The sequence below is a fragment of the Mytilus californianus genome, unplaced genomic scaffold (assembly GCF_021869535.1).
Source record: "Mytilus californianus isolate M0D057914Y unplaced genomic scaffold, xbMytCali1.0.p SCAF_1, whole genome shotgun sequence".
Classification (NCBI taxonomy): Eukaryota; Metazoa; Mollusca; class Bivalvia; order Mytilida; family Mytilidae; genus Mytilus; species Mytilus californianus.
Genome location: NW_026262581.1, coordinates 123,962,486 through 123,979,387, shown reverse-complemented (window position 1 = coordinate 123,979,387; position 16,902 = coordinate 123,962,486).

Genomic DNA, 16,902 nt, shown 5'->3' with positions numbered 1-16,902 from the left:
GATTCTCTCAAAGATATCGTTGACCAAACCTCTTCCCAAGAACAGTAATTTTTGATTTTAACTATTTGTACTTTTTTACTATTAAAGTATTAACTATTTGTACTTTTGTATTATTAAAGTATTTTCCACAACCATATATCACAATACAGATTTGCCACTATACATATAATGGATAACGGACCAAACGACCCAATGTGTATGTCTTGTGCTGCTGGTACATGTACTGAAACGATAAAAATTACCGAGTGTGCTCTCTGTCTAGAGAGCATTCCCGAATCATTGAGGCGAATGACAGTTAACAACACAAAGGATGTCACCATCAATATAAATTGCTGTCACGGTCTGCATACAGCATGTTTGAGAAACTGGCGGCAGGGACTTCGTGTGTGCCCATACTGCAGAACAAAATGGATGAGTGTTGATGATGTGTAAGACGTGAATAGCTAGTTTGCTGGATTTCCAAATAACTGGTCTTGTTTGCGTGTGTACAGTATGTATAGAAGAAGAAGAATAATAATAAGAAGAAGATGTTTTATTTCCATTAAATGAAGACAATCGACACTACATATGCTGGATTGCTTTCTATTTGTTGAGTTTCCAATCAATTTAATAAAGATTAATTTATTTCTGTATTTACTCTTCAGTGTTTTTCTTTGTTTCAAGCCTTCGTTGACACGATCACAAAAATATTGACAATGATTCAATGGGTGCTAAATATATTGGCATAGGGTTGAAAAGTCTTTAGCTATAGTCAAATAAATGATTGAAAGCTGTGAAAGTAACTAACAAATAATTTTATCATAGTGAAGCAACACTACATAATGACTATATGCACCAGGGAGGTTAACCTCACTCCCATAGGGTTTGCATTGTAAATTTTGCGTCAAAATCGGTAATTTAGTCACTACTACATCACTTTGTTACGGCTTTGGAACCTTGGCCAACGGCGTGCTTGGCCGATTGTCCGGGTAGGAGCAGATGTACTGCAGTCTGGATCTTCCGTGAAGTGATGGTAGATCTCTTGTTAAAATTGAGCGAGATGGGAAGCTTTTGCGGCGATTCTCTCAAAGATATCGTTGACCAAACCTCTTCCCAAGAACAGTAATTTTTGATTTTAACTATTTGTACTTTTTTACTATTAAAGTATTAACTATTTGTACTTTTGTATTATTAAAGTATTTTCCACAACCATATATCACAATACAGATTTGCCAATATACATATAATGGATAACGGACCAAACGACCCAATGTGTATGTCTTGTGCTGCTGGTACATGTACTGAAACGATAAAAAATACCGAGTGTGCTCTCTGTCTAGAGAGCATTCCCGAATCATTGAGGCGAATGACAGTTAACAACACAAAGGATGTCACCATCAATATAAATTGCTGTCACGGTCTGCATACAGCATGTTTGAGAAACTGGCGGCAGGGACTTCGTGTGTGCCCATACTGCAGAACAAAATGGATGAGTGTTGATGATGTGTAAGACGTGAATAGCTAGTTTGCTGGATTTCCAAATAACTGGTCTTGTTTGCGTGTGTACAGTATGTATAGAAGAAGAAGAATAATAATAAGAAGAAGATGTTTTATTTCAATTAAATGAAGACAATCGACACTACATATGCTGGATTGCTTTCTATTTGTTGAGTTTCCAATAAATTTAATAAAGATTAATTTATTTCTGTATTTACTCTTCAGTGTTTTTCTTTGTTTCAAGCCTTCGTTGACACGATCACAAAAATATTGACAATGATTCAATGGGTGCTAAATATATTGGCATAGGGTTGAAAAGTCTTTAGCTATAGTCAAATAAATGATTGAAAGCTGTGAAAGTAACTAACAAATAATTTTATCATAGTGAAGCAACACCTACATAATGACTATATGCACCAGGGAGGTTAACCTCACTCCCATAGGGTTTGCATTGTAAATTTTGCGTCAAAATCGGTAATTTAGTCACTACTACATCACTTTGTTACGGCTTTGGAACCTTGGCCAACGGCGTGCTTGGCCGATTGTCCGGGTAGGAGCAGATGTACTGCAGTCTGGATCTTCCGTGAAGTGATGGTAGATCTCTTGTTAAAATTGAGCGAGATGGGAAGCTTTTGCGGCGATTCTCTCAAAGATATCGTTGACCAAACCTCTTCCCAAGAACAGTAATTTTTGATTTTAACTATTTGTACTTTTTTACTATTAAAGTATTAACTATTTGTACTTTTGTATTATTAAAGTATTTTCCACAACCATATATCACAATACAGATTTGCAACTATACATATAATGGATAACGGACCAAACGACCCAATGTGTATGTCTTGTGCTGCTGGTACATGTACTGAAACGATAAAAAATACCGAGTGTGCTCTCTGTCTAGAGAGCATTCCCGAATCATTGAGGCGAATGACAGTTAACAACACAAAGGATGTCACCATCAATATAAATTGCTGTCACGGTCTGCATACAGCATGTTTGAGAAACTGGCGGCAGGGACTTCGTGTGTGCCCATACTGCAGAACAAAATGGATGAGTGTTGATGATGTGTAAGACGTGAATAGCTAGTTTGCTGGATTTCCAAATAACTGGTCTTGTTTGCGTGTGTACAGTATGTATAGAAGAAGAAGAATAATAATAAGAAGAAGATGTTTTATTTCCATTAAATGAAGACAATCGACACTACATATGCTGGATTGCTTTCTATTTGTTGAGTTTCCAATCAATTTAATAAAGATTAATTTATTTCTGTATATACTCTTCAGTGTTTTTCTTTGTTTCAAGCCTTCGTTGACACGATCACAAAAATATTGACAATGATTCAATGGGTGCTAAATATATTGGCATAGGGTTGAAAAGTCTTTAGCTATAGTCAAATAAATGATTGAAAGCTGTGAAAGTAACTAACAAATAATTTTATCATAGTGAAGCAACACTACATAATGACTATATGCACCAGGGAGGTTAACCTCACTCCCATAGGGTTTGCATTGTAAATTTTGCGTCAAAATCGGTAATTTAGTCACTACTACATCACTTTGTTACGGCTTTGGAACCTTGGCCAACGGCGTGCTTGGCCGATTGTCCGGGTAGGAGCAGATGTACTGCAGTCTGGATCTTCCGTGAAGTGATGGTAGATCTCTTGTTAAAATTGAGCGAGATGGGAAGCTTTTGCGGCGATTCTCTCAAAGATATCGTTGACCAAACCTCTTCCCAAGAACAGTAATTTTTGATTTTAACTATTTGTACTTTTTTACTATTAAAGTATTAACTATTTGTACTTTTGTATTATTAAAGTATTTTCCACAACCATATATCACAATACAGATTTGCCACTATACATATAATGGATAACGGACCAAACGACCCAATGTGTATGTCTTGTGCTGCTGGTACATGTACTGAAACGATAAAAAATACCGAGTGTGCTCTCTGTCTAGAGAGCATTCCCGAATCATTGAGGCGAATGACAGTTAACAACACAAAGGATGTCACCATCAATATAAATTGCTGTCACGGTCTGCATACAGCATGTTTGAGAAACTGGCGGCAGGGACTTCGTGTGTGCCCATACTGCAGAACAAAATGGATGAGTGTTGATGATGTGTAAGACGTGAATAGCTAGTTTGCTGGATTTCCAAATAACTGGTCTTGTTTGCGTGTGTACAGTATGTATAGAAGAAGAAGAATAATAATAAGAAGAAGATGTTTTATTTCAATTAAATGAAGACAATCGACACTACATATGCTGGATTGCTTTCTATTTGTTGAGTTTCCAATAAATTTAATAAAGATTAATTTATTTCTGTATTTACTCTTCAGTGTTTTTCTTTGTTTCAAGCCTTCGTTGACACGATCACAAAAATATTGACAATGATTCAATGGGTGCTAAATATATTGGCCTAGGGTTGAAAAGTCTTTAGCTATAGTCAAATAAATGATTGAAAGCTGTGAAAGTAACTAACAAATAATTTTATCATAGTGAAGCAACACTACATAATGACTATATGCACCAGGGAGGTTAACCTCACTCCCATAGGGTTTGCATTGTAAATTTTGCGTCAAAATCGGTAATTTAGTCACTACTACATCACTTTGTTACGGCTTTGGAACCTTGGCCAACGGCGTGCTTGGCCGATTGTCCGGGTAGGAGCAGATGTACTGCAGTCTGGATCTTCCGTGAAGTGATGGTAGATCTCTTGTTAAAATTGAGCGAGATGGGAAGCTTTTGCGGCGATTCTCTCAAAGATATCGTTGACCAAACCTCTTCCCAAGAACAGTAATTTTTGATTTTAACTATTTGTACTTTTTTACTATTAAAGTATTAAATATTTGTACTTTTGTATTATTAAAGTATTTTCCACAACCATATATCACAATACAGATTTGCCACTATACATATAATGGATAACGGACCAAACGACCCAATGTGTATGTCTTGTGCTGCTGGTACATGTACTGAAACGATAAAAAATACCGAGTGTGCTCTCTGTCTAGAGAGCATTCCCGAATCATTGAGGCGAATGACAGTTAACAACACAAAGGATGTCACCATCAATATAAATTGCTGTCACGGTCTGCATACAGCATGTTTGAGAAACTGGCGGCAGGGACTTCGTGTGTGCCCATACTGCAGAACAAAATGGATGAGTGTTGATGATGTGTAAGACGTGAATAGCTAGTTTGCTGGATTTCCAAATAACTGGTCTTGTTTGCGTGTGTACAGTATGTATAGAAGAAGAAGAATAATAATAAGAAGAAGATGTTTTATTTCCATTAAATGAAGACAATCGACACTACATATGCTGGATTGCTTTCTATTTGTTGAGTTTCCAATCAATTTAATAAAGATTAATTTATTTCTGTATTTACTCTTCAGTGTTTTTCTTTGTTTCAAGCCTTCGTTGACACGATCACAAAAATATTGACAATGATTCAATGGGTGCTAAATATATTGGCATAGGGTTGAAAAGTCTTTAGCTATAGTCAAATAAATGATTGAAAGCTGTGAAAGTAACTAACAAATAATTTTATCATAGTGAAGCAACACTACATAATGACTATATGCACCAGGGAGGTTAACCTCACTCCCATAGGGTTTGCATTGTAAATTTTGCGTCAAAATCGGTAATTTAGTCACTACTACATCACTTTGTTACGGCTTTGGAACCTTGGCCAACGGCGTGCTTGGCCGATTGTCCGGGTAGGAGCAGATGTACTGCAGTCTGGATCTTCCGTGAAGTGATGGTAGATCTCTTGTTAAAATTGAGCGAGATGGGAAGCTTTTGCGGCGATTCTCTCAAAGATATCGTTGACCAAACCTCTTCCCAAGAACAGTAATTTTTGATTTTAACTATTTGTACTTTTTTACTATTAAAGTATTAACTATTTGTACTTTTGTATTATTAAAGTATTTTCCACAACCATATATCACAATACAGATTTGCCACTATACATATAATGGATAACGGACCAAACGACCCAATGTGTATGTCTTGTGCTGCTGGTACATGTACTGAAACGATAAAAAATACCGAGTGTGCTCTCTGTCTAGAGAGCATTCCCGAATCATTGAGGCGAATGACAGTTAACAACACAAAGGATGTCACCATCAATATAAATTGCTGTCACGGTCTGCATACAGCATGTTTGAGAAACTGGCGGCAGGGACTTCGTGTGTGCCCATACTGCAGAACAAAATGGATGAGTGTTGATGATGTGTAAGACGTGAATAGCTAGTTTGCTGGATTTCCAAATAACTGGTCTTGTTTGCGTGTGTACAGTATGTATAGAAGAAGAAGAATAATAATAAGAAGAAGATGTTTTATTTCCATTAAATGAAGACAATCGACACTACATATGCTGGATTGCTTTCTATTTGTTGAGTTTCCAATAAATTTAATAAAGATTAATTTATTTCTGTATTTACTCTTCAGTGTTTTTCTTTGTTTCAAGCCTTCGTTGACACGATCACAAAAATATTGACAATGATTCAATGGGTGCTAAATATATTGGCATAGGGTTGAAAAGTCTTTAGCTATAGTCAAATAAATGATTGAAAGCTGTGAAAGTAACTAACAAATAATTTTATCATAGTGAAGCAACACTACATAATGACTATATGCACCAGGGAGGTTAACCTCACTCCCATAGGGTTTGCATTGTAAATTTTGCGTCAAAATCGGTAATTTAGTCACTACTACATCACTTTGTTACGGCTTTGGAACCTTGGCCAACGGCGTGCTTGGCCGATTGTCCGGGTAGGAGCAGATGTACTGCAGTCTGGATCTTCCGTGAAGTGATGGTAGATCTCTTGTTAAAATTGAGCGAGATGGGAAGCTTTTGCGGCGATTCTCTCAAAGATATCGTTGACCAAACCTCTTCCCAAGAACAGTAATTTTTGATTTTAACTATTTGTACTTTTTTACTATTAAAGTATTAACTATTTGTACTTTTGTATTATTAAAGTATTTTCCACAACCATATATCACAATACAGATTTGCCACTATACATATAATGGATAACGGACCAAACGACCCAATGTGTATGTCTTGTGCTGCTGGTACATGTACTGAAACGAAAAAAAATACCGAGTGTGCTCTCTGTCTAGAGAGCATTCCCGAATCATTGAGGCGAATGACAGTTAACAACACAAAGGATGTCACCATCAATATAAATTGCTGTCACGGTCTGCATACAGCATGTTTGAGAAACTGGCGGCAGGGACTTCGTGTGTGCCCATACTGCAGAACAAAATGGATGAGTGCTGATGATGTGTAAGACGTGAATAGCTAGTTTGCTGGATTTCCAAATAACTGGTCTTGTTTGCGTGTGTACAGTATGTATAGAAGAAGAAGAATAATAATAATAAGAAGATGTTTTATTTCCATTAAATGAAGACAATCGACACTACATATGCTGGATTGCTTTCTATTTGTTGAGTTTCCAATCAATTTAATAAAGATTAATTTATTTCTGTATTTACTCTTCAGTGTTTTTCTTTGTTTCAAGCCTTCGTTGACACGATCACAAAAATATTGACAATGATTCAATGGGTGCTAAATATATTGGCATAGGGTTGAAAAGTCTTTAGCTATAGTCAAATAAATGATTGAAAGCTGTGAAAGTAACTAACAAATAATTTTATCATAGTGAAGCAACACTACATAATGACTATATGCACCAGGGAGGTTAACCTCACTCCCATAGGGTTTGCATTGTAAATTTTGCGTCAAAATCGGTAATTTAGTCACTACTACATCACTTTGTTACGGCTTTGGAACCTTGGCCAACGGCGTGCTTGGCCGATTGTCCGGGTAGGAGCAGATGTACTGCAGTCTGGATCTTCCGTGAAGTGATGGTAGATCTCTTGTTAAAATTGAGCGAGATGGGAAGCTTTTGCGGCGATTCTCTCAAAGATATCGTTGACCAAACCTCTTCCCAAGAACAGTAATTTTTGATTTTAACTATTTGTACTTTTTTACTATTAAAGTATTAACTATTTGTACTTTTCTATTATTAAAGTATTTTCCACAACCATATATCACAATACAGATTTGCCACTATACATATAATGGATAACGGACCAAACGACCCAATGTGTATGTCTTGTGCTGCTGGTACATGTACTGAAACGATAAAAAATACCGAGTGTGCTCTCTGTCTAGAGAGCATTCCAGAACCATTGAGGCGAATGACAGTTAACAACACAAAGGATGTCACCATCAATATAAATTGCTGTCACGGTCTGCATACAGCATGTTTGAGAAACTGGCGGCAGGGACTTCGTGTGTGCCCATACTGCAGAACAAAATGGATGAGTGTTGATGATGTGTAAGACGTGAATAGCTAGTTTGCTGGATTTCCAAATAACTGGTCTTGTTTGCGTGTGTACAGTATGTATAGAAGAAGAAGAATAAAAATAAGAAGAAGATGTTTTATTTCCATTAAAGGAAGACAATCGACACTACATATGCTGGATTGCTTTCTATTTGTTGAGTTTCCAATCAATTTAATAAAGATTAATTTATTTCTGTATTTATTCTTCAGTGTTTTTCTTTGTTTCAAGCCTTCGTTGACACGATCACAAAAATATTGACAATGATTCAATGGGTGCTAAATATATTGGCATAGGGTTGAAAAGTCTTTAGCTATAGTCAAATAAATGATTGAAAGCTGTGAAAGTAACTAACAAATAATTTTATCATAGTGAAGCAACACTACATAATGACTATATGCACCAGGGAGGTTAACCTCACTCCCATAGGGTTTGCATTGTAAATTTTGCGTCAAAATCGGTAATTTAGTCACTACTACATCACTTTGTTACGGCTTTGGAACCTTGGCCAACGGCGTGCTTGGCCGATTGTCCGGGTAGGAGCAGATGTACTGCAGTCTGGATCTTCCGTGAAGTGATGGTAGATCTCTTGTTAAAATTGAGCGAGATGGGAAGCTTTTGCGGCGATTCTCTCAAAGATATCGTTGACCAAACCTCTTCCCAAGAACAGTAATTTTTGATTTTAACTATTTGTACTTTTTTACTATTAAAGTATTAACTATTTGTACTTTTGTATTATTAAAGTATTTTCCACAACCATATATCACAATACAGATTTGCCACTATACATATAATGGATAACGGACCAAACGACCCAATGTGTATGTCTTGTGCTGCTGGTACATGTACTGAAACGATAAAAAATACCGAGTGTGCTCTCTGTCTAGAAAGCATTCCCGAATCATTGAGGCGAATGACAGTTAACAACACAAAGGATGTCACCATCAATATAAATTGCTGTCACGGTCTGCATACAGCATGTTTGAGAAACTGGCGGCAGGGACTTCGTGTTTGCCCATACTGCAGAACAAAATGGATGAGTGTTGATGATGTGTAAGACGTGAATAGCTAGTTTGCTGGATTTCCAAATAACTGGTCTTGTTTGCGTGTGTACAGTATGTATAGAAGAAGAAGAATAATAATAAGAAGAAGATGTTTTATTTCCATTAAATGAAGACAATCGACACTACATATGCTGGATTGCTTTCTATTTGTTGAGTTTCCAATCAATTTAATAAAGATTAATTTATTTCTGTATTTACTCTTCAGTGTTTTTCTTTGTTTCAAGCCTTCGTTGACACGATCACAAAAATATTGACAATGATTCAATGGGTGCTAAATATATTGGCATAGGGTTGAAAAGTCTTTAGCTATAGTCAAATAAATGATTGAAAGCTGTGAAAGTAACTAACAAATAATTTTATCATAGTGAAGCAACACTACATAATGACTATATGCACCAGGGAGGTTAACCTCTTTCCCATAGGGTTTGCATTGTAAATTTTGCGTCAAAATCGGTAATTTAGTCACTACTACATCACTTTGTTACGGCTTTGGAACCTTGGCCAACGGCGTGCTTGGCCGATTGTCCGGGTAGGAGCAGATGTACTGCAGTCTGGATCTTCCGTGAAGTGATGGTAGATCTCTTGTTAAAATTGAGCGAGATGGGAAGCTTTTGCGGCGATTCTCTCAAAGATATCGTTGACCAAACCTCTTCCCAAGAACAGTAATTTTTTATTTTAACTATTTGTACTTTTTTACTATTAAAGTATTAACTATTTGTACTTTTGTATTATTAAAGTATTTTCCACAACCATATATCACAATACAGATTTGCCACTATACATATAATGGATAACGGCCAAACGACCCAATGTGTATGTCTTGTGCTGCTGGTACATGTACTGAAACGATAAAAAATACCGAGTGTGCTCTCTGTCTAGAGAGCATTCCCGAATCATTGAGGCGAATGACAGTTAACAACACAAAGGATGTCACCATCAATATAAATTGCTGTCACGGTCTGCATACAGCATGTTTGAGAAACTGGCGGCAGGGACTTCGTGTGTGCCCATACTGCAGAACAAAATGGATGAGTGTTGATGATGTGTAAGACGTGAATAGCTAGTTTGCTGGATTTCCAAATAACTGGTCTTGTTTGCGTGTGTACAGTATGTATAGAAGAAGAAGAATAATAATAAGAAGAAGATGTTTTATTTCCATTAAATGAAGACAATCGACACTACATATGCTGGATTGCTTTCTATTTGTTGAGTTTCCAATCAATTTAATAAAGATTAATTTATTTCTGTATTTACTCTTCAGTGTTTTTCTTTGTTTCAAGCCTTCGTTGACACGATCACAAAAATATTGACAATGATTCAATGGGTGCTAAATATATTGGCATAGGGTTGAAAAGTCTTTAGCTATAGTCAAATAAATGATTGAAAGCTGTGAAAGTAACTAACAAATAATTTTATCATAGTGAAGCAACACTACATAATGACTATATGCACCAGGGACGTTAACCTCACTCCCATAGGGTTTGCATTGTAAATTTTGCGTCAAAATCGGTAATTTAGTCACTACTACATCACTTTGTTACGGCTTTGGAACCTTGGCCAACGGCGTGCTTGGCCGATTGTCCGGGTAGGAGCAGATGTACTGCAGTCTGGATCTTCCGTGAAGTGATGGTAGATCTCTTGTTAAAATTGAGCGAGATGGGAAGCTTTTGCGGCGATTCTCTCAAAGATATCGTTGACCAAACCTCTTCCCAAGAACAGTAATTTTTGATTTTAACTATTTGTACTTTTTTACTATTAAAGTATTAACTATTTGTACTTTTGTATTATTAAAGTATTTTCCACAACCATATATCACAATACAGATTTGCCACTATACATATAATGGATAACGGACCAAACGACCCAATGTGTATGTCTTGTGCTGCTGGTACATGTACTGAAACGATAAAAAATACCGAGTGTGCTCTCTGTCTAGAGAGCATTCCCGAATCATTGAGGCGAATGACAGTTAACAACACAAAGGATGTCACCATCAATATAAATTGCTGTCACGGTCTGCATACAGCATGTTTGAGAAACTGGCGGCAGGGACTTCGTGTGTGCCCATACTGCAGAACAAAATGGATGAGTGTTGATGATGTGTAAGACGTGAATAGCTAGTTTGCTGGATTTCCAAATAATTGGTCTTGTTTGCGTGTGTACAGTATGTATAGAAGAAGAAGAATAATAATAAGAAGAAGATGTTTTATTTCCATTAAATGAAGACAATCGACACTACATATGCTGGATTGCTTTCTATTTGTTGAGTTTCCAATCAATTTAATAAAGATTAATTTATTTCTGTATTTACTCTTCAGTGTTTTTCTTTGTTTCAAGCCTTCGTTGACACGATCACAAAAATATTGACAATGATTCAATGGGTGCTAAATATATTGGCATAGGGTGAAAAGTCTTTAGCTATAGTCAAATAAATGATTGAAAGCTGTGAAAGTAACTAACAAATAATTTTATCATAGTGAAGCAACACTACATAATGACTATATGCACCAGGGAGGTTAACCTCACTCCCATAGGGTTTGCATTGTAAATTTTGCGTCAAAATCGGTAATTTAGTCACTACTACATCACTTTGTTACGGCTTTGGAACCTTGGCCAACGGCGTGCTTGGCCGATTGTCCGGGTAGGAGCAGATGTACTGCAGTCTGGATCATCCGTGAAGTGATGGTAGATCTCTTGTTAAAATTGAGCGAGATGGGAAGCTTTTGCGGCGATTCTCTCAAAGATATCGTTGACCAAACCTCTTCCCAAGAACAGTAATTTTTGATTTTAACTATTTGTACTTTTTTACTATTAAAGTATTAACTATTTGTACTTTTGTATTATTAAAGTATTTTCCACAACCATATATCACAATACAGATTTGCCACTATACATATAATGGATAACGGACCAAACGACCCAATGTGTATGTCTTGTGCTGCTGGTACATGTACTGAAACGATAAAAAATACCGAGTGTGCTCTCTGTCTAGAGAGCATTCCCGAATCATTGAGGCGAATGACAGTTAACAACACAAAGGATGTCACCATCAATATAAATTGCTGTCACGGTCTGCATACAGCATGTTTGAGAAACTGGCGGCAGGGACTTCGTGTGTGCCCATACTGCAGAACAAAATGGATGAGTGTTGATGATGTGTAAGACGTGAATAGCTAGTTTGCTGGATTTCCAAATAACTGGTCTTGTTTGCGTGTGTACAGTATGTATAGAAGAAGAAGAATAATAATAAGAAGAAGATGTTTTATTTCCATTAAATGAAGACAATCGACACTACATATGCAGGATTGCTTTCTATTTGTTGAGTTTCCAATCAATTTAATAAAGATTAATTTATTTCTGTATTTACTCTTCAGTGTTTTTCTTTGTTTCAAGCCTTCGTTGACACGATCACAAAAATATTGACAATGATTCAATGGGTGCTAAATATATTGGCATAGGGTTGAAAAGTCTTTAGCTATAGTCAAATAAATGATTGAAAGCTGTGAAAGTAACTAACAAATAATTTTATCATAGTGAAGCAACACTACATAATGACTATATGCACCAGGGACGTTAACCTCACTCCCATAGGGTTTGCATTGTAAATTTTGCGTCAAAATCGGTAATTTAGTCACTACTACATCACTTTGTTACGGCTTTGGAACCTTGGCCAACGGCGTGCTTGGCCGATTGTCCGGGTAGGAGCAGATGTACTGCAGTCTGGATCTTCCGTGAAGTGATGGTAGATCTCTTGTTAAAATTGAGCGAGATGGGAAGCTTTTGCGGCGATTCTCTCAAAGATATCGTTGACCAAACCTCTTCCCAAGAACAGTAATTTTTGATTTTAACTATTTGTACTTTTTTACTATTAAAGTATTAACTATTTGTACTTTTGTATTATTAAAGTATTTTCCACAACCATATATCACAATACAGATTTGCCACTATACATATAATGGATAACGGACCAAACGACCCAATGTGTATGTCTTGTGCTGCTGGTACATGTACTGAAACGATAAAAAATACCGAGTGTGCTCTCTGTCTAGAGAGCATTCCCGAATCATTGAGGCGAATGACAGTTAACAACATAAAGGATGTCACCATCAATATAAATTGCTGTCACGGTCTGCATACAGCATGTTTGAGAAACTGGCGGCAGGGACTTCGTGTGTGCCCATACTGCAGAACAAAATGGATGAGTGTTGATGATGTGTAAGACGTGAATAGCTAGTTTGCTGGATTTCCAAATAACTGGTCTTGTTTGCGTGTGTACAGTATGTATAGAAGAAGAAGAATAATAATAAGAAGAAGATGTTTTATTTCCATTAAATGAAGACAATCGACACTACATATGCTGGATTGCTTTCTATTTGTTGAGTTTCCAATCAATTTAATAAAGATTAATTTATTTCTGTATTTACTCTTCAGTGTTTTTCTTTGTTTCAAGCCTTCGTTGACACGATCACAAAAATATTGACAATGATTCAATGGGTGCTAAATATATTGGCATAGGGTTGAAAAGTCTTTAGCTATAGTCAAATAAATGATTGAAAGCTGTGAAAGTAACTAACAAATAATTTTACCATAGTGAAGCAACACTACATAATGACTATATGCACCAGGGAGGTTAACCTCACTCCCATAGGGTTTGCATTGTAAATTTTGCGTCAAAATCGGTAATTTAGTCACTACTACATCACTTTGTTACGGCTTTGGAACCTTGGCCAACGGCGTGCTTGGCCGATTGTCCGGGTAGGAGCAGATTTACTGCAGTCTGGATCTTCCGTGAAGTGATGGTAGATCTCTTGTTAAAATTGAGCGAGATGGGAAGCTTTTGCGGCGATTCTCTCAAAGATATCGTTGACCAAACCTCTTCCCAAGAACAGTAATTTTTGATTTTAACTATTTGTACTTTTTTACTATTAAAGTATTAACTATTTGTACTTTTGTATTATTAAAGTATTTTCCACAACCATATATCACAATACAGATTTGCCACTATACATATAATGGATAACGGACCAAACGACCCAATGTGTATGTCTTGTGCTGCTGGTACATGTACTGAAACGATAAAAAATACCGAGTGTGCTCTCTGTCTAGAGAGCATTCCCGAATCATTGAGGCGAATGACAGTTAACAACACAAAGGATGTCACCATCAATATAAATTGCTGTCACGGTCTGCATACAGCATGTTTGAGAAACTGGCGGCAGGGACTTCGTGTGTGCCCATACTGCAGAACAAAATGGATGAGTGTTGATGATGTGTAAGACGTGAATAGCTAGTTTGCTGGATTTCCAAATAACTGGTCTTGTTTGCGTGTGTACAGTATGTATAGAAGAAGAAGAATAATAATAAGAAGAAGATGTTTTATTTCCATTAAATGAAGACAATCGACACTACATATGCTGGATTGCTTTCTATTTGTTGAGTTTCCAATCAATTTAATAAAGATTAATTTATTTCTGTATTTACTCTTCAGTGTTTTTCTTTGTTTCAAGCCTTCGTTGACACGATCACAAAAATATTGACAATGATTCAATGGGTGCTAAATATATTGGCATAGGGTTGAAAAGTCTTTAGCTATAGTCAAATAAATGATTGAAAGCTGTGAAAGTAACTAACAAATAATTTTATCATAGTGAAGCAACACTACATAATGACTATATGCACCAGGGAGGTTAACCTCACTCCCATAGGGTTTGCATTGTAAATTTTGCGTCAAAATCGGTAATTTAGTCACTACTACATCACTTTGTTACGGCTTTGGAACCTTGGCCAACGGCGTGCTTGGCCGATTGTCCGGGTAGGAGCAGATGTACTGCAGTCTGGATCTTCCGTGAAGTGATGGTAGATCTCTTGTTAAAATTGAGCGAGATGGGAAGCTTTTGCGGCGATTCTCTCAAAGATATCGTTGACCAAACCTCTTCCCAAGAACAGTAATTTTTGATTTTAACTATTTGTACTTTTTTACTATTAAAGTATTAACTATTTGTACTTTTGTATTATTAAAGTATTTTCCACAACCATATATCACAATACAGATTTGCCACTATACATATAATGGATAACGGACCAAACGACCCAATGTGTATGTCTTGTGCTGCTGGTACATGTACTGAAACGATAAAAAATACCGAGTGTGCTCTCTGTCTAGAGAGCATTCCCGAATCATTGAGGCGAATGACAGTTAACAACACAAAGGATGTCACCATCAATATAAATTGCTGTCACGGTCTGCATACAGCATGTTTGAGAAACTGGCGGCAGGGACTTCGTGTGTGCCCATACTGCAGAACAAAATGGATGAGTGTTGATGATGTGTAAGACGTGAATAGCTAGTTTGCTGGATTTCCAAATAACTGGTCTTGTTTGCGTGTGTACAGTATGTATAGAAGAAGAAGAATAATAATAAGAAGAAGATGTTTTATTTCCATTAAATGAAGACAATCGACACTACATATGCTGGATTGCTTTCTATTTGTTGAGTTTCCAATCAATTTAATAAAGATTAATTTATTTCTGTATTTACTCTTCAGTGTTTTTCTTTGTTTCAAGCCTTCGTTGACACGATCACAAAAATATTGACAATGATTCAATGGGTGCTAAATATATTGGCATAGGGTTGAAAAGTCTTTAGCTATAGTCAAATAAATGATTTAAAGCTGTGAAAGTAACTAACAAATAATTTTATCATAGTGAAGCAACACTACATAATGACTATATGCACCAGGGAGGTTAACCTCACTCCCATAGGGTTTGCATTGTAAATTTTGCGTCAAAATCGGTAATTTAGTCACTACTACATCACTTTGTTACGGCTTTGGAACCTTGGCCAACGGCGTGCTTGGCCGATTGTCCGGGTAGGAGCAGATGTACTGCAGTCTGGATCTTCCGTGAAGTGATGGTAGATCTCTTGTTAAAATTGAGCGAGATGGGAAACTTTTGCGGCGATTCTCTCAAAGATATCGTTGACCAAACCTCTTCCCAAGAACAGTAATTTTTGATTTTAACTATTTGTACTTTTTTACTATTAAAGTATTAACTATTTGTACTTTTGTATTATTAAAGTATTTTCCACAACCATATATCACAATACAGATTTGCCACTATACATATAATGGATAACGGACCAAACGACCCAATGTGTATGTCTTGTGCTGCTGGTACATGTACTGAAACGATAAAAAATACCGAGTGTGCTCTCTGTCTAGAGAGCATTCCCGAATCATTGAGGCGAATGACAGTTAACAACACAAAGGATGTCACCATCAATATAAATTGCTGTCACGGTCTGCATACAGCATGTTTGAGAAACTGGCGGCAGGGACTTCGTGTGTGCCCATACTGCAGAACAAAATGGATGAGTGTTGATGATGTGTAAGACCTGAATAGCTAGTTTGCAGGATTTCCAAATAACTGGTCTTGTTTGCGTGTGTACAGTATGTATAGAAGAAGAATAATAATAATAATAAGAAGATGTTTTATTTCCATTAAATGAAGACAATCGACACTACATATGCTGGATTGCTTTCTATTTGTTGAGTTTCCAATCAATTTAATAAAGATTAATTTATTTCTGTATTTACTCTTCAGTGTTTTTCTTTGTTTCAAGCCTTCGTTGACACGATCACAAAAATATTGACAATGATTCAATGGGTGCTAAATATATTGGCATAGGGTTGAAAAGTCTTTAGCTATAGTCAAATAAATGATTGAAAGCTGTGAAAGTAACTAACAAATAATTTTATCATAGTGAAGCAACACTACATAATGACTATATGCACCAGGGAGGTTAACCTCACTCCCATAGGGTTTGCATTGTAAATTTTGCGTCAAAATCGGTAATTTAGTCACTACTACATCACTTTGTTACGGCTTTGGAACCTTGGCCAACGGCGTGCTTGGCCGATTGTCCGGGTAGGAGCAGATGTACTGCAGTCTGGATCTTCCGTGAAGTGATGGTAGATCTCTTGTTAAAATTGAGCGAGATGGGAAGC